Source organism: Chanodichthys erythropterus, chromosome 14 (genome assembly GCF_024489055.1).
Source record: "Chanodichthys erythropterus isolate Z2021 chromosome 14, ASM2448905v1, whole genome shotgun sequence".
Taxonomy (NCBI): Eukaryota; Metazoa; Chordata; class Actinopteri; order Cypriniformes; family Xenocyprididae; genus Chanodichthys; species Chanodichthys erythropterus.
In genome coordinates this window covers 2,808,104-2,828,505 of record NC_090234.1, presented here as the reverse complement: position 1 = coordinate 2,828,505, position 20,402 = coordinate 2,808,104, and the positions used below count along the sequence as shown (strand labels likewise).

Below are 20,402 nucleotides of genomic sequence, written 5' to 3'. Positions count from 1 at the left end.
ACAAGAATGAACTCAAAACAACATCAGAGAACATTTTAAAATCTTTATTAAAACATGCAGTTAGATCTGAATTTTATTTCAGTCATTCTAGTGAAAGTCACGATGCTGCAAAATAAACAACTATAGAGACACAGTAACGTACAACTTCAAAATATGAGACGAGGAAAAACAGAAATATGTGCTCGATTAGTTTTTTGTATCTCTAACGTTAGGAGACGACATTAAACCCTGATGAAAGCTTTCTAATAAAAGCTTGTGCAAAGCCGATCATTTTAGCCTATTATGTAAAGATTATGAACAGTTGAATATGTAAATGTGCGCGTGTCCATTCGGCTGTATTACCTTATCGAAATAATCTATCAGACATATTGTGATCCGAAGATAAAACTGAACAGTGGGCGGAGCATACAGGAACTGAATATTACATTATAATCATCTAGTGTGTGTTCAGAGGATTATAATGATAAAATCAGCTGAAACTGTCTTTATGTCTGTGGTCTCCTACAGATTTACAATCAGTTAAGATTTGACAAATGTCAAGAGTGTCCCAGGCCTAACGCAGATTATACTATAACAGCGTTTCTCAAAGTGTGGAGCACCCCACTGGTGGGGAATAGAGACAAACGGGAGGAAATTTGGTCATTTTTGTCTCTATTAATTATTCATCTCTATTAATTCCTTTATTTATTGACCATACACTAAAAACAAAACAGTGACACATTTAAATGCAAGCCTTACTTAAAACAACATTAGACTGCTAAGAAAATGTCACGTGGAACCATAGTAGTCTACGAGAATAATTTAACGTTAACGTCGGCATGTTAATTGAAGCGAACACAAGCTTTAATGTGGAGAGGCGGTAGCGGGCATAAAAGGTAGCAATGGATAAGTTTGTGTCATGGAATGATAAGAAAACTTATTCAACACCAGCAGAGAAAACCAAGACATACAGTGGACCTGATCAACCAAAAAGCCAGCGAAAATAAACTATGATGAGGCATATCTTGGTCTTGGATTTACGGTTGGTGCGGTGGGGGCCGATGAGAGACCTGCGTGTGTTCTCTGCCTCAAAACATTAGCAGCAGATAGCATGAGGCTCGACAAATTAAGACGACATTTAGAGACAAAACATCCCGAACACATTAACAAGTCGGTTGACTTCTTCCAAAGAAAACTCTCAGAATACCGTCAGCAGGAAAGTCGAATGCTAAAATCTACAGCCGTTAATAGAAATGCACAAATGGCGTCTTTCAAAGTTGCGTACAGGATTGCCCAGTGCAAGAAACCTCATCCGATAGCCAAGCAGCTCCTTCTCCCCGCTGCTCAGGACATGGTGGCAATTATGCTGGATGAGACAAGCACTGCCAAACTGAAAGCTATACCCCTGTCAAACGACACATTTACACAACGAATACACAACATTTCAGATGATCTTGAGGATCAACTCATGGAAAAACTCAGAGACACACGATTTGCACTGCAAGTAGATGAGGCTACTGTCAGCAATCAAGATTGTTAGTTCATTTCATATGTCCGCTTTGTACATTCTGAGTCACAGAGAGAGGATTTGCTGTTTTGCAAATATGTCCAAAACTAGGGCGACGGCTGATGAACTCTTTAAGATTCTTGACAGTTATCTCACAGAACATGATCTGAAATGGGAAAACTGTTTAGGCTCTTGCTCCGATGGTGCTCAGACCATGGCAGGAAGAAGGAAAGGACTGCAGGCACTTATAAAGCGGGTCGCTCCACAAGCGCAATGGACACACTGTGTTATTCACAGGGAGGTGCTCGCATCAAAGCAGCTCCGCCCCGAACTAAACAAGGTCTTGACAGACGTTGTGGCCATGGTCAATTTCATCAAAACCCGACCCTTGAAAGCGTGAATGTTCTCCTCACTCTGTGAAGAGACGGGAGCTGATCCTACAGCTGTGTTATTTCACAGCGAGGCAAGGTGGCTGTCCCGAGGCAAAGTGTTGTTGTGAGTTTTTGAGCTTAGAGCGGAGATTAGGAAGAGGAACACATGTATGACGCTGCAGGCAAGTTCAGTGATGAACAGTTTCTGATGAAACTGGCCTATCTTAGTGATGTATTTGGAAAGCTGAACGAATTAAATATTCATCTTCAAGGCAGAGACAAGCATCTGCCTCACCTAGCAGACAAGATCACTGCATTCATCCGAAAGCTCGAGGTATGGGGATCAAAGAAGTACTGATGCCTTTGAGAATCTGAGTGAAATTGCTGAAACCAGTTCTTCTGGAGCCACCACAGTGATCATGTGTCAAACAGCACATCTCTACATTGACAGAATTGTTTAAAAATACTTTCCAAACAACAGCGTCCAGTATAACCGGATAATCGATCCATTCAATACAGCAGATTGGTATTTTCATTTTATTGACTTACTTTTTTCATTATAGTCATATATTGTTCATTTATTTATAATGAATGCTAAAAGACTGTTGTCAAAATTAATATTGTATCTGCAGCACCTGCAGATTTCAGCCCTGCAGAAGAGGACCAGTTCGTTGAGATGACGAGCGACTCCACTCTTAGGCTGAGGTTTCAAGTTCAGACACTGAGTGAATTCTGGCTTGGAGTGGAGAAAGAGTATCCACTCATTGGGCAGAGGAGTCTGACCATTCCTCTCCCCTTTGCTACATCTTATCTCTGTGAGATGGGATTTTCAGCTGTTGCTTCGCTGAAAACAAAATACAGATCTCATCTTAAGATTGAACATGACTTGAGAGTGGCAGTATCAAGCCTACAACCTCGCTTTGAAAAGATGTGTACCACAAAACAGGCTCATTGCAGCCACTAAAATAGTGAATAAGATGATCATTTTTTTGTAAATTTTGTTTGTTCTTTTTGCTAACAGTTTTCTGAAGTGAAAAAATTAAGCAAAGCACAACTAGTCCACACTTTAAATTTCTCTGAATTTGATGTTATCAGAGGCAAAATGTAACAATTGCATTATTATTATTTTATTATATTTAAATTTGATGTTAATGAAATACATTTGAATAAATTTGAATAGTTAAACTTAAAGCCTAGTTTATTACCATTTTGTTGGAGCGATTGGGGACAGGAACCCTTCCTTACCTCCAAAGTGGGGAATGGCAGAAAAAGTTTGAGAAACACTGTACTATAGTAGTAGAAAACTTAGTACAGTATTGAGTAAAGTAATGTTATATTACTATAGTTGTTATATTACCACAGCAACTATAGAATTAACACAACAAATTAATTCAAGTACTTTACTATAGTTTGGTTCAAAAACACTAGTATTTACTATAAAAATTACTGTATTAAGGTTTTTTTTTTTTTTTCATGTTTGACCCGTCAGATTCTGTGACCCTATAGACTGATCAATATAAAACTATATTTAAAAATATCAAATATAACTATAGGATCTCCAACATTATTGGGTGATTCTATTTGATAGTAATAAGAATAAATATAATATGCGTGTATCAGACAACGAGAATATAAAATGAAACCATTCTTTGTATAACTAATTAATGTTTAATTTATTCTCTATACAAGCATGTCTATGCTCGCCACAATATCTTTGATAGTTTTTTAAACATTAAACATATTTTACACTATCATTTCGCTTCAGCGTCTGCCCACTGCACGTCATCACGCTCTCGCGAGAACATTTGCTGAACAGCGACACCTGGCGACAGTTTTCGATAGATCACCGATTTCAGCACAACACCTGTTTCAGTCACCTGCTGTCTAAATGAAAGTGAAAGTAATCTTCAGAGCTAATGTTTCGCCATTTTAAACCGACAGAATCGATCATTTACCAGACAGAATATCTTTAAAACTGTAATAGAGTCGATTATAAAAGTTTAGGCAGGAATTTATGTGTATCTACTCGATGGAAAAGCTGTAGGATTTCTGTGAATTGGTATGTATGATATTCTTCAACCTAAAGAAAATGAACAATGTTTCTTGTGTGCTTAATGCTGACTGTGATTGTGTAAAAGTCTAAAGAGCATTTGTGTTTACATGTGACTAACTTCATGTATTTTAATGTGATGATGATCTATTTCTCCAGCTCAAGATCATTCAGATGATTTATAAAAGCTGTTTGATTACTTTAGTTTCTGTGATTGTTTGTCACTTCCGTCTAGAGTCAGAGGTGGAGATCAAACTGTTCAGATCCATCATGGACGACACACAAACATCCAGAAATCAAGATTATTTTCCAGAACACAGGTACTTTGAGTAAATCATTACATATCCTTATGTCAGTGGTTCCCAAACCTGTCCTGAAGGACCCCCAACACTGCATATTTTGTATGTCGCCCTTATTTGACACACCTACTTCTGGTCTTGCAGTCTCTACTAATGAGCTGATGAGTTGAATCAGGTGTGTTAAATGAGAGAGACATCCAAAATGTGTAGTGCTGGGGGTCCTCCAGGACAGGTTTGGGAACCACTGCCTTATGTTATAGAGGAAATGAGTGTCTACATATTTTTTTTTATTTTTCTGTTTTTTTTTAAGTTTAACATTTATTGAAAATGATATGCCTCCTTGAGTGCTTTTCATAATTTAAAAAAAAAAAAAAAAAAAAAATTATGCATATTATCTAAAGATGATTGTAATCATAAATGATGTTGTGTTTTAGCTCAGTTCATCAGAAGAGATCAGAACCAGAGCCAAGCTGTGTGTCTATGAAGAGTAATGCGTCTATGGGTCATCCATTAAAGTTTAAGAGTGAAGATACATGGACTGGCCTCAGGTATAACATTTCTATAAAAACATGATTATAGTATGGCATTCTATATTATCATGTATTTTCTACAAGAGATAGGACAGTCTTCTTCTGCTTTCTTTGTGGGTATTTTTATCTTTACTTTATAATGTAAAACACATTGAGTTATTTCTTTAATGATAAATAAAGAATTGAGTTGTTGAATACTATAATTTGAAGTATTTACATTAATCTCTCTCTTTTTTAGCTCAGTTCATCAGAAGAGATCAGAAACAGAGTCTATGAAGAGTGATGCGTCTATAGATCAGCCAATACATTTAAAGAGTGGAGAAACACAGCCTGATCTCAGGTAAAACATTTCTGTAACAGATATTTGAATTTGAATATATGATACAGAACTAGGCATTGCATTTATGAATCCATGTAATAATGTGGAGTTTTTATTTTACAGTCATAAAGCCTACAGCCTCAACACATTTAGATCAAACCTGAGGAGGAAGTTTCAGTGTCTGAATGAAGGAACAGCAAAGCAGGGAAACACAACACTCCTGAATGAGATCTACACTGAGCTCTACATCACAGAGAGTGAAAGTGGAGAGATCAATAATGAGCATGAGGTGAGACAGATTGAGACACAATCCAGGAGAGCAGCAACAGAGGACACACCAATCAAATGCAATGACATCTTTAGACCTGTACCTGGACAAGACAAACCCATCAGAACTGTGCTGACAAAGGGAGTCGCTGGCATTGGAAAAACAGTCTCTGTGCAGAAGTTCATCCTGGACTGGGCTGAAGGGAAAGAGAATCAGGACGTCCAGCTCATATTTCCACTTCCTTTCAGAGAGCTCAACTTGATGAAGGACAAAACACTCAGTCTTTCAGATCTTCTTCATATATTTTTCCCTGAAACTAAAGAAATGGAAATATCTAGTGATGAATATAAAGTGTTGTTCATCTTTGATGGTCTGGATGAGTGTCGTCTGTCTCTGAACTTTAAGAGCAAAGTGAAACTGTGTAATATATCTGAATCAGCCTCAGTGGACGTGCTGCTGATGAACCTCATTGTGGGGAATCTGCTTCCCTCTGCTCTCATCTGGATCACCTCCAGACCAGCAGCAGCTGATCTCGTCTCCTCTGAGTGTGTCCATCGAGTGACAGAGGTACGAGGCTTCAGTGACCCACAGAAGGAGGAATACTTCAGGAAGAGAATCAGTGATCAGAGTCTGGCCAACAGGATAATCACACACCTGAAGTCATCAAGGAGCCTCCACATCATGTGTCACATCCCAGTGTTCTGCTGGATCTCAGCCACTGTTCTAGAGAAGATGTTGAGTGAAGCAGAGAGAGGAGAGATTCCCAAGACTCTCACTCAAATGTACACACACTTCCTCATCCTTCAGACCAACATCAAACATGAGAAGGACTATCAGAAGAAAGTGAAAGATGAAGACATGATTCTCAAACTGGGGAAACTGGCTTTCCAGCAGCTTGTGAAAGGAAACCTGATCTTCTATGAGGAAGACCTGAGAGAGTGTGGCATTGATGTGACAGAAGCATCAGTGTACTCAGGATTGTGCACTCAGATCTTCAGAGAGGAGTTGGGCTTGTATCAGGGGAAAGTCTTCTGCTTTGTTCATCTGAGCCTTCAGGAACATCTAGCAGCTCTATATGCTCACATTTACTGTACAAACGAGAACAGAAATGTCTTTGAACAAGTCACCAAACCAAGTCTGCTGTCTAAGATTTTAAACAAGAAGAAATATCATTCATTATCTGAGCTGCATCATAGAGCTGTAAATAAGGCCTTAAAGAGTAAGAATGGACATCTGGACCTTTTCCTGCGTTTCCTTCTGGGTCTCTCATTGGAGTCCAATCAGACTCTCTTACGAGAACTACTGACACAGACAGGAAGCTGCTCCTACAACAAAGAGAAAACAGTTCAGTACATCAAGCAGAAGATCAGGGAGAATCGCTCTCCAGAGAGATCCATAAATCTGTTCCACTGTCTGAGTGAACTGGGTGATGATTCACTGATGCAGGAGATCCAGCGTTATCTGAAATCTGGAAAAATAGGAGAAACCAAACTCTCCTCTTCACAGCGGTCAGCTCTGGTTTATGTGTTGCTGACATCAGAACAGAAGATGGATGTTTTTGATCTAAAACAGTTTACTGGAGCACGAAATACAGCAGATGAAGTTCTCCAGAAGCTGCTGCCTGTGGTTAAAGAATCCAGATCAGCTCAGTAAGAAACACCGACAACAATTAACATGATCACATTCATGAATTTAGCATGTGCTGTTTTGTAGTTTGATGATGAAGCAAATAGAAGAGTGGTAGTGGTATTAAATGTGAAAATCACTTGTTGTGATAAGAAATATGTGTGATGCATTAAAAATGAGACAAGTTGACTACAGATTCCCTTTCAAAGACGCAACATCATCGTTTGTACATTTTTTTAAACATTACACATTGAGATATGAACACTCGTCATACAAACCTCAACAGTGGTGACAATCAACGAAATTTTAAAATAAACTGTACATAAAATATTTGGTAAACTGCCCTGGTTTGATGCTTTATGAAGAGTTGAATTATTGAAACATTTTACACTTATATAATCTAAGGAATGCCATATACACTGCGTTCCAAATTATTATGCAATTGACATATCAGTAAGATTTCAGTACAATAAACATTCCGATTTTAGTTTTTCTAAAAAAATGTTTGTTTGTTTATTTATCCATGTCTTTTTAGATAACTGGTATCAATCTCAGACAAAATAATTTGCCAGATCTATGGAAACCCTACTTAGAGGTTGTTCCACATTATTAAGCAAGTCACAGTTCTCATGCAATATGGGGAGGAAGAAAGATCTTTCTGAAGATGAAAAGCATGAAATGGTGCAATGTTGTGCAAAAGGCATGAAAACAATTAATATTGTGTGAAACTGAATGGAGATTATCGAATTATCATAAGATTTGTTAGTGATTTAGAGCACAGCAGAACTCGGTCAGATAAAAGCTTATTAATGAAAGTTCCTGTCAAAAAAATTAATTGTATTAAAAGGGCAGCTATAAAAAAGCCAGTGTTGAGCAGCAAACAGGTATTTGAAGCTGCTGGTGTCTCTGGAGTCTTGAGAAGCTCTCCATGCACGCTGGCAGTTGTGCGTAAAGATGCATTTTAGACACCACTATCCAAACCTAACAAAGAGAAACATTTACAGTGGGTGTAGAAATACATTTTCAAACAGTTTTATTGCTGTGGTGTTTTTGTGCAGCATGTGATAGTGCATAGTGCATTGTATAATAGTGCATTGTACTATGCACTATCCTCCTTTTTATACCATAGCTGAAAATGGCCAGTTATGAACGCCACATATCTTGCAAAAGTCATTTTAATACCCTCCATCTCACTTCCCAGTATTCCAGCCCAAATCATCACCCACCAGCTCCTTGCTGACATCGCAGTCTTGTTGGAACGTGGTGGCCATTCACCAACCATCCAGAAGTCCATTCATTTAGACCATCCATTGTAGTACAGCATTAGTCAGTAAATAAAACTATTTAAAAATGAGTCTTCATGTATTTCTACACCCACTGTAAATGTTTCTCTTTGTGAGGTTTGGTTAGTGGTGTCTAAAATGCATATTTACGCACAACTGCCAGCCTGCATGGAGAGCTTCTTGAGACTCCAGAGACACCAGCAGCTTCAAATACCTGTTTGCTGCTCAACACTGGCTTTTTTTATAGCTGCCCTTTTAATACAATTAATTTTTTTGACAGGAACTTTCATTAATAAGCCTTTATCTGACCGAGTTCTGCTGTGCTCTAAATTACTCACAAATCTTATGATAATTCGATAATCTCCATTCAGTTTCACACAATATTAGTTGTTTTCATGCCTTTTGCACAACATTGCACCATTTCATGCTTTTCATCTTCAGAAAGATCTTTCTTCCTCCCCATATTGCATGAGAACTGTGACTTGCTTAATAATGTGGAACAACCTCTAAGTAGGGTTTCCATAGACCTGGCAAATTATTTTGTCTGAGATTGATACCAGTTATTTAAAAAGACATGGATAAATAAACAAACAAACATTTTCTTGGAAAAACTAAAATCTGAATGTTTATTGTACTGAAATCTTACTGATTTGTCTCTTGCATAATAATTTGGAATGCAGTGTAATTCTCTTTTGTAGCCTTAAATTCTTTCTTAAATTCAATAATCACTGAATACATCTGACTGTTTTAGCTTTTCCTCAACATAACTACTCCATTCAAGGATTCTGCAAGTCATCTGTGCTTTAGATTATAAACCCTATTTAATACGCATACATATTTCTGTTTGTTTTGTTCTCTACACAGGCTACAGTCCTGTAATCTCACCGCTCATTCCTGTGAGAGTTTGTCTTCAGCTCTACAATCCTCAAACTCTGTCCTGAGAGAGAGCTGGACCTGAGTAACAATGACCTGCAGGATTCTGGAGTGACACTTTTGTCTGATGGACTGAAGAGTCCAAACTGTCAACTGCAGATACTGAGGTAAATGGTTGTTAGATCAAAATCTCAATAATAGGTAGAATATTTGTAGTCTCAGTCATCAGTTTAGAAACAGGCGCCTCAACCCCTGTGATGTGTGGCAGCAGCAGCACAAGATCTCGGGAGAATGACCAAGCAGACACAGATCAAGTGTGGTACAAAGCATTCTCAGATTTATTCAGGAAGAAGGGTCATATTTATAGACATAGGTCAAACAACAATCTCCACGATGGCATGAGCATCCAATCATACGACTTAAAAATCAAACCTTACCATGTATGGCATTTCAAGTAATATAATAACAAATAAGTAATGTATGTGCATAAATGTGTGTGTGTCTTCAACTTCTGGTTGCGTGTGAGAGTGTCAGTGTGTCCAAGGACTACTACTTCTTGTTTTGTCTAGGTAGGTACATGATGTGCACAATGGAAAAATCCCAAGACACAGAGAAAGTCAAAAAGTGAAGCCCAATAAATAAGAAAATATTTAACAATGGTTTTCCATAAAATGAACACAATGCTATTACAATAAATTACCAATAATACTGACATGTGCTCTCATTGAAGTGTAATGACTAAACATATTGCAAAATGCTGTTTCAAATACATTTATTTAATGCATGGATTGCTTCTGACACACAAACTGGTAGCACCATCTAGTGGCTGTGTGCGGTACACCCTTAACATCTTAGCCAAGATCCAAATTTACCACCACACAAATGGCAGTTATATGAAGTAAATCAAAGATAAGAAGAAAATTAAATTTGAGGGAATGACTTGCGCATGATTTACTTTTTTATCTGTATGTCCTGTGCTTGGCTCCATAAATTTGAACTATTTGTAAATGATATTTAATTTATAATATGCACACATTCCCTCTTAAAAGGACTTTGTTAATGTTTTTTGTCTCATTATATTCAATTAAAAATTGAATGAATCATGTAAACTATATTTTCAATTTAAAACAATGTATTAAAAAATTTTTAAAAAATCATTGGAAATTACTGGAGGTTAAGTTTTTTAAATGGTTGAAAATAAATAATACCTACGTAATGGCAGAAATAAATGTAAATGTTTGAAAAACATTTTCTATAATGCTAATGAGTATAAATGTGTCTGTTGACTTCACTACATTAATACAAGTAAATTAAAACTTTTACTCTAGTACATTTCCACAGACACTTTTGTTAATTTTGTGACTGAATCCACAGAAAATACCTGCAAATGCAAACTGCACAGGTCAGTGTGTGATAATGACTGATCTGATTGTCAAACTAATGTCTGGTTGATGTTGCTGTGTGTGATTGTAGGCTGTCTGGCTGTATGGTGACAGAAGAAGGCTGTCGTTATCTGTCTTCAGCACTGAGTTCAAACCCCTCACACCTGAGAGAGCTGGATCTGAGCTACAATCACCCAGGAGATTCAGGAATCAAGCATCTCTCCGATAAACTCAACCAGCCCAACTACAGACTGGACAAACTCAAGTATGTCAAGCTGGAGGAGTTTTGTAACAAGCTTTAGTTATACTGCAGAGACATTCAATGCTTGAATCTGATTGGTGTCCATTTTTTCCCCATAGATCTTAGGGTCTCATTCACTCAGAATGCATACGCACAAATTTGTGTGTGAAATATGCGTATGAACTTTCTCAGAAACAAATCATGATTCATCAATAACTTTCGCTCTACAATTTATTCTAAATTCACGAAAAAATGTGAAATGCAAAAATCACATACTCTTGGTGCCTTACCAACATAAGATGAAATTTTAAACAGATATAGATCTTAAAGGGGCTATATGTAAGATTTTTACTTTAATAAAGCATAAAAAATACCCCAATATGTTTGCAGATATTTAGGAAACATGCTAAGTTCACCTACTTGTTTCTCAGAAAAACAATATTTCAACATCACAGGTTGCCAGTTGGCGGAAAACACTGCGTATTGCAGCCATGGAAACCAGCAAACAAACTGGGTCAGAGAATCGCAGATTCTACCTGACCTAAAAAAGCCTCTGCATCCATCTAAAAATATCTATGAACGACAGCATATTAAAACACAGATAAATCAACTCATGTTGATTGTTTAAGTCTCCTCAGTTTTCATTGTGAATGGACCCTTCGCTAAGCCCCGCCTGTCAAGCTTTCGCGTCTGGCAAGTCATTTACAGTATGTATGCACCGGTGTCAGACATTTTCAAGGAGATAATTAGTCATTTTTGGCGAACAGGTGAAATATCTGAGAGAGCAAGGCAAAAGGGACTGCAGTATGCATTCAAGGGATATATCCATGACATAATATGCAACCGATTAGAAAATAATTTGATCAAAATTGAAGCTAAAGCTCCCAGCGTGAGCAGCAGCCGCCTCATAAGCTGACCATTCAAATGGGAAACACACAATTTATTGAGGAAAAGCTTTGTTCATCCACAGAAGGTTAAGTGAAATTTGTGAAAATAACCTAATAATTATAAATCAAACAGCTTATCCATAAGTCTTGTGGAATAAACACAAGACGTCACCCTGACCACTTTGCAATGATAACATTCTCCCGCTTATATTTTTAGCGTGCCAGGCTAACGTTACTCCGTCTTGCCTTTAATCATTTTATTTCACGTTCAAATATATGCATTATGAACAAAGAACCGTCATTATTTCCAAGCAATGATGTGCTGAGTTAGCTATAGCTAGCTAACCTGTCCATCAGATTGTCCTACCCGGGCTTACTGCATATACATACATCAATATTACATCATTGTTGTCATGAAAAAATAACACAAAATTACTGTACTTGTATTATTATAAGGGTATAATTTTAGTGTTTATTGTTTAGTGTTGGGGTAGGTGTAGATGTTAATATCACGCTGGAAGCACAATCTGATAGGTAACGTTAGCATTTTTCGGATTTTGTCAGATTTTGCTAACGTTACCTACTGTTTCAATGGGAGGTAGCAAAATCTGACAGGGTAGCACAAATTGTCAGAACACCGGCATTTCTCCATTTGGGTTTTAGGTTTCGGGAAGGGAAAAAAATTCCACCACCCCAATACCTTTACCAGGATACCGGGTATCAGGTTAACACAATCCATAAGCACAACGCTTCGGTGTGTTCCCTCGCTCGAAAGCTTGACAGACCTCCCGCGCCTAGTAACGGTTGCTAAACCACGATTGGCCTGTGACGGTTTTCGGGCGTGGCTTAGCGAAGGGTCAATTGCGCTCCCTCTTGTTGCGTGTCCAAGCTGGCCACCCGCGTCTTTGAAGGAGGGGGCAGGGCAAACAATATTTTGAATTTGGACTGCAGTACCTATTTCGTCCACTGGGTGTTATTCCTACATAACCCTAACATGACCCTTTTAATATATATATCAGAAAAGGTAAAGAAAAGGTGCATTATAGCTGAAGCTGTGAGGTAGCTCTGCATAAAGACAGATACATGCAGGGTTGGGAAGGTTACTTTTAGAATGTATTTCACTACAGATTACAAAATACATGCTTTAAAAAGTAATCTGTAATGTATTTCGTTACATTACTCAACTTTAGTAACTTAATCTAAATACTTTGGAATACTCTGAAATACTTAACACAAATGACTTGAAATTATTAATGAATATTAACCTGAATTAAAAATAACCTCTAACCACCAGGATTTGGTTTTCTACTAAATTCTATTTTTAACATCAGTTACAAAATATATAAAATATCTGCAGTTTATTAGACATAACCTATGTGTTGGTAAAGAATTTCAGTATCTTGATAAACAAATTAAGAAAGATTTGTTAAGATTTTTAAGATTTGTTTCTTTTAACATCACATCCATATATATTTACTATTGACATATCATTCCTAAATTATATTTTTATATTTGTAAAGATGTGCATGAGAAGGAATACAAAATATTAAATAACAAAATATTGTTAATAATATAGGTTGTTTTATAGGTGTATAGAGTCGAGATGACACAATGGTTTAAATTGTTTGACAAAGTTTGTTTGTAACATTTAGAATGTTTATAAAGAAAATGAAGTGAAATAATTTACCCAATAATCTCGAGAGAAGGTCTATATTCAAAGCTGACTCACCGATGGTTTCTCAACAGTTTTTTGCATCTCTCCACCACCACATTTTACAGGTTTGGAAAAAAATATGATCATTTTGTTTGAACTATCCCTAGTATAAATATGTTTATACTAATATTTAACCTTAATGCACTGATAGCTGCATTAATATATTAACCATATAAACAACAAACAGCAAAGAAAAAAAAAAACTATTCGATTTTTTTTTTTTTAAATAATCCTTTATTTATTTATTTTTTAATTCTTATTAGTGATGCACCTATTTTGATTTTTCATGGCCAACAGAAGCAAAGTGGCTGATTCTGATACTGGTTGCAGATTTTTTTTTAAAGCCAATTTATTTGTTGTTTATTTGTTCAAAAAATGTGTAGCTCTTTGATATAAGAGGCAAACACTGGATTTTTATCACAATCCCAACAAAGATGTTATGAACATGAGCATGATCAGTTGTTTTTCATTTAAATTACTGTATAATTTTAAGATTAACAGCAAAAACAGCATGGTCTGACTTTAGCTTTGTGAAATTGTGCTACATAAGACACCTGCATGAAATGTAAATTCACTCTCTGACAGCAGGTGGCGCTTATGGAGCACCAGCGATATAGCGTTTCCATGGTTACCACTATACACAAAGCAGTGGCCAGTTGCATAAACTGCTTAGACTAGTCTTAAAACTAAAGTCATCTATTTTTTTCTTCAAGGCTGGTACTAACTTTGTAAAGTCAGTTACTGTACATAAAAAGGTAGATCAGCCTAACCGTAAATTTGAATCAGAAAAGTAAGACTGATTAGCCCTAACTAACTGCTAGTTGGTCAAACTAGATCTTAAAGCAGAACTAAGTAAGATTTGCGAAGCTCCCCCTACAGTTTCCTTCAGTGAATCACACTGTCGTAAATACTTCAAGCGCAGCTCTGGACTACAACGACTACAACGCTCACCAGCGCAGTAGTTTTGCAAATATAGTACAAGAAAGAGGAGGTGGGTAATTTGCAAATACAGTACACTCGATGGAGGTGGGTAATTTCCGAAATTGTCTAATAAAGTCATAATATATTATATACATTGTTTTTGAATTACCGTAAAGCATTTTGTCACTCTCGCGTGAACGTGAACATGAGGCGAGATTGTTTCGGGTCGGTGCAGCTCAAGTTGCAAGTGCTGTATTCTGGCGTAGACGTGCCAGAGGGGGTTAGTGCTCGCCTCAAACACACCACAAGTCAATTAACCATCGTAAGGACTTAGAAAACTATTTATGAAGGTAAAAAAAGTTACTTAGTTCTGCTTTAAGTCACAGTCTTAACACAGAGGCTAAGTTTATGCAACCGGCCACAGTTGCGCTGGAGATAAGAGGAAAAGCCATCAAAACCTTTCTTAAGACAGTTCCCTTCAGAGATACAGTCATATCAACCCCAATTTAATATTTGTATTATTCTTCCTTTATTTTGCGAACAGTGAGCTTGTGCATGGTGCAGTATTTTCTCTGCGGGCGCGTCTGTTCTCCTCTTTGTGTCCGTATTCAGCGTGTGCCTGTGTTAACGTCCCCGGGCTAGCAAACAAACAGCTTTGTAATAATTTCCCAAAATTTCAGGAAATATTTACTAAGCCTGTCAGTAAATATTTCCTGAAATTTTGGGAAATTATTACAAAGCTGTTTGTTTGCTAGCCCGGAATAAAGATCAAAATAAAACTAAAGAGCCTTTGGATTTATGAGCAGTGGACTAAACATTAGGTTACTGCATTTCTATTTTTGATCATGAACTCGTGTACGCGCCATATATACCTAAACATTTGGAATGAATTATTAAGATTTAAAGTTTGTCTGTAAAGTACACCAAGAAATTGGTTTTATAAAACATTATTCAACGCATGATTAAGTGGATGTTAATTCTATGAGGATTTCGTGTTATTTTTAAAGACCTAATAAATTCTTATAAATATTAAACGTAATGATAACCATACAAAGCTCAACGTACGAATAAATAGGAAAATAAGGAGTAAATAAGGAAAATAACATTTTCAAAGACCAAGAACAGCTTAGGCCTACCTCAAGATGCTTTTTCAGATTAGATGTTGAATCCTTTGAAGCCGATAGAAGTTTTGTTGCAAGTAGACACAGCTTGCATTGCACTATGATGTTACTGTACGTCCTTTTTCATGTTTATAAGTAAAACTGTATTTGAATTTCTACTAGAGAAATGCGTTATACCCTGTTTTCCCATCCATTTGTTACGTGTGATCTCATGTCTGCACTCTGCAGGTTGCTGATATCTGAACAGACTGTGCGCGTTTTTTTTGTGTGTTTTTTTTTAAACAGACAGAGTCGGAGAATCATCAACAATTGGCTCGTTGGTTAAAAATCCTCAAATAGCTTACGTTAATAGCCTATTAAATGAAATAAATGACATAAAAATTCAAAGTAATCCCTTTGGTAATCTAAAATACATTTTGAATGTAACTGTAATTTGATTACCATCTATTTAAAATGTAACTGTAATGAAATACAGTTACTCAAATTTAGTATTTTAAATACGTAACGTCGTTACATGTATTTCGTTACTCCCCAACCCTGGATACATGTATGTACAGCTGGTTAATCAGAGGTCTGTAATGTCTGTATAAAAGGTGTCTATTGCATTTGAACTTGTTTTGCACTCTTGGATAGAGCATATAGAACAGCTTAGAACAATAGAACAAATTTCTGTGTGTACACACATGTTGTGAATTAGGTGGAAAGTTTTCGTAAGAAGTTCAAATGAAATAGTATATGCAATTATGTGGCCACTTTATACAAAGCTCAACCGATGAGCAATGTGTCACCAGGGTAAGATGAAGCTTCACTTCATAGAAGGCATTGATTCAATGTGTTGACCTGCGTTGAATACCCTTAAACATTGAAAGGATACTAATATGGCTGGGCAGTATATTGTGTTTGTATGATATATTGATATATTTTTTATATACGATATGGAATGAAGCAATACCATTTATATCAATTTGATACGAGCACATGTTAAAAATAGTGGAGGACACAGAGTGAGCTGCTGCATGGAAAGTAACAAATCCAGTTTGTCTTAAACATGATACATTATATTAAGGGCTTTAAAATATAGTTAACATCAGGGTTGGGGGTAACGCATTACAAGTAACTTGAGTTACGTAATCAGATTACTTTTTCAAGTAACTAGTAAGTAACGCATTACTTTTTCAATTTACAACAAAATATCTAAGTTACTTTTTCAAATAAGTAACACAAGTTACTTTTTCACTTTTATTGACTGACAGATCTCCTGTCCCCATATTGAGAGAAATAAAGTGCAGAGGGTGTTGTGTACGCTGTGTAAGCATGATGGTTATTGCAGTTTTAGACTAAATGTGAACATGCATTTTCTCATCTCACTTGCACAAAAACATTCAGTATTCCTCAAAATGAATAAAAACAGTGAAATGCAATCTCAGAATTTTTGCAAACCTGTAATAATAAACTATATTAAATTACACAAATATACTTTATGTATTTAATCTCAATTATTAACCAATGTCTTTGCTGCTGACCTTCAATATACCAAATTCAACCATACTAATAAGCAAAAAATACTTTAGATTAGATTTAGAAAAAGAACTAGAACTTCCTTCTCCTGTATCCTATTCTTCTTTAATCCAGAATGGCAGCACATCTGAAAGGTTTGTTTGAGCTGCACCCTCTACTGTACAGGAGTAAATATGCATTTCCCTCAGCCTGAGGCTTATTCATTTCACTTTTGGTGTGAAAGGGCATTTTTGCCAAAAATAGAACTTTTTTGTTGTTATTAAATACACAAACAAGCGAGCCCAGCCCCGGTGAGAAAAAGTAACGCAAAAGTAATGTAACGCATTACTTTTCATAAAAAGTAACGCAATTAGTTACTTTTTTAGGGAGTAACGCAATATTGTAATGCATTACTTTTATAAGTAACTTTCCCCAACACTGGTTAACATGTGTAGTGTTGCCCCATTAGATGCTCTGACAGATAGGTACTTGTGCTGTTTAATGTGTTTGTGATGTGGTGTTTTCCTCAGTGCATACTGCATATCTTACATTTCACAGGTATATTCTCCATCTGTAAATGATAGAAAGTTATGCAGATATTTCCATCTTGTTGTCAGGAGTGGAGTTCTGCAAAAGGAAAAAAAAAGGTTCTTGCAGTTCTCCACTTAACACACTTTGACGCCAATCAGACAGAGCTCAATAATTCTGACTAAAATGTACATTTGCTAAAATATTTGTTGTCGAAAATTAAATGTACCATTTTATGGTACAAAGACCTTTTATATGTCAAAAGATCAAGGAAAATTTGATTTCTCATGTCATGACCCTTTAACTGACTACAAAGCACTGCATAAAACCATGCAGCACCAAAAGTTGCATTAATAATTAGTATTCATGTCGCTTTTATTTAGCCTATGTATACAGCTGAAATCATAAGTTTACTTACTTCTAATCTGCAAAATGTTTATTATTTTAACATGTAAAATGCATGTTATTTTTATTTAATACTGTCCTGAATAAAATATTTTACATAAAATATAATAGCCGGGGGTGGAAATTTTTGAACAGGATGAAGATGTGTGGAAATTTTTCTTATTTAGTTTAAAATACAGTGGGTATGGAAAGTATTCAGACCTCCTTAAATTTTTCACTCGTTGTTATATTGCAGCCATTTGCTAAAATCATTTAAGTTCATTTTTTTCTCATGAATGTACACACAGCACCCCATATTGAGAGAAAAACACAGAATTGTTGACATTTTTGCAGATTTATTAAAAAAGAAAAACTGAAATATCACATGGTCCTGAGTATTCAGACCCTTTGCTGTGACACTCATATATTTAACTCGGGTGCTGTCCATTTCTTCTGATCATCCTTGAGATGGTTCTACACCTTCATTTGAGTCCAGATGTGTTTGATTATACTGATTGGACTTGATTAGGAAAGCCACATACTTGTCTATATAAGACCTTACAGCTCACAGTGCATGTCAGAACAAATGAGAATCATGAGGTCAAAGGAACTGCCTGAAGAGCTCAGAGACAGAATTGTGGCAAGGCACAGATCTGGCCAAGGTTACAAAAAAAATTCTGCTGCACTTAAGGTTCCTAAGAGCACAGTGGCCTCCATAATCCTTAAATGGAAGACGTTTGGGACGACCAGAACCCTTCCTAGAGCTGGCCGTCCGGCCAAACTGAGCTATCGGGGGAGAAGAGCCTTGGTGAGAGAGGTAAAGAAGAACCCAAAGATCACTGTGGCTGAGCTCCAGAGATGCAGTCAAAAGATGGGAGAAAGAAACCATCACTGCAGCCCTCCACCAGTTGGGGCTTTATGGCAGAGTGGCCCGACAGAAGCCTCTCCTCAGTGCAAGACACATGAAAGCCTGCATGGAGTTTGCCAAGATGGTGAGGAGTGGCTTCACAACAACTCCGTGACTGTTCTTGAATGGCCCAGCCAGAGCCCTGACTTAAACCCAATTGAGCATCTCTGGAGAGACCTAAAAATGGCTGTCCACCAACATTTACCATCCAGCCTGACAGAACTGGAGAGGATCTGCAAGGAGGAATGGCAGAGGATCCCCAACTCCAGGTGTGAAAAACTTGTTGCATCTTTCCCAAAAAGACTCATGGCTGTATTAGATCAAAAGGGTGCTTCTACTAAATACTGAGCAAAGGGTCTGAATACTTAGGACCATGTGATATTTCAGTTTTTCTTTTTTAATAAATCTGCAAAAATGTCAACAATTCTGTGTTTTTCTGTCAATATGGGGTGTTGTGTGTACATTAATGAGGAAAAAAATGAACTTAAAGGATTTTAGCAAATGGCTGCAATATAACAAAGAGTGAAAAATTTAAGGAGGTCTGAATACTTTCCGTACCCACTGTATATATTTTTTTCATTTAGTACTGCCCTTCAGAAGCACCAGAAGATACTTACATGTTTCCCAGAAGACAAATTAATACAATTTACCTTGATCTTCAATTTCAAAAAGTTCCTTTTTAACATTTTTTAATAGTTGTGTTTGAGTTCGTCAATTGTCCTCTATGGTGACATGTTCGGTTCACTTAGTTTTGTCGTGGCCACGACATAAAAACTCGTGGGAACATGATAATATGTGGTGGCCACAAGATAATTTTTAAACGTGTAAACAACCTGTGTGACCATAGCAACCTGGAATTATCAGAAATGGATAGGCCTATAATACTATTTATTTTTAATTAAAGCAGAACTAAGTAACTTTTTTACCTTCATAAATAGTTTTCTAAGTCCTTATGATGGTTAATTGACTTGTAGTGGTATGTTTGAGGCGAGCACTAACCCCCTCTGGCACGTCTATGCTAGAAAACAACACTTGCAAGTTGAGCTGCACCGACCCGACACAATCTCGCCTCATGTTCACGTTCAGGGCCGGATTGGGACTCATTTTCAGCCCTGGAGTTTCATGCCTTAGCACTGTTCTCTACAACCTTGTAATTAATTGTATTTTTAAAAAATATCTTCAAATACCCCCACAAAAAAAAAAAAAAAACTATAGTACAAAAAATGCTAAAATTTGATATAGTCATTTTTATTGTTATGATTTTATAATGTGAACCATTGATTATTTCTCCAGCCATCTAGTGGCTGTAGTTAAAAAAATTCATGTTATTTTATTTGATTTTTTTTTTTAAGTTTTTGCTTTCCAGTAGATGGCAGCAATTGTCCACTAAACCCAGGCACATTTTCATGTCTATTATGAATTAAATTAAGAAATGTGTATCTTTTTTTAAAGTGGATTTAACATAAAAGTTTGCTATTTTATATGAATTTATATACTTAAATTATTACAAATTGAGGCAAATAAATAACAAAAAAAAAAAATCCTCCAAAACTGCACAACTTTACAGTAAAATATTAAAGTGAGCAATATTACGTTTGTTTATAAAAAGTTACATTATGTTACAAAATCATATTTTACTGTCTGGTTATGTAAGATGAATGAAGAAAAATGAATATTGTTGCCCAATGTGTAATAGCATAGCAAGCAACATAACA

General features: G+C 36.4%; 1 pseudogene; it reads left to right on the top strand.

Moving 5' to 3' along the window:
• Positions 1–3,828: 3,828 nt before the first annotated feature.
• The window catches only part of LOC137035715 (NLR family CARD domain-containing protein 3-like), a 40,020-nt pseudogene continuing 23,446 nt past the window's right edge, over positions 3,829–20,402 (top strand).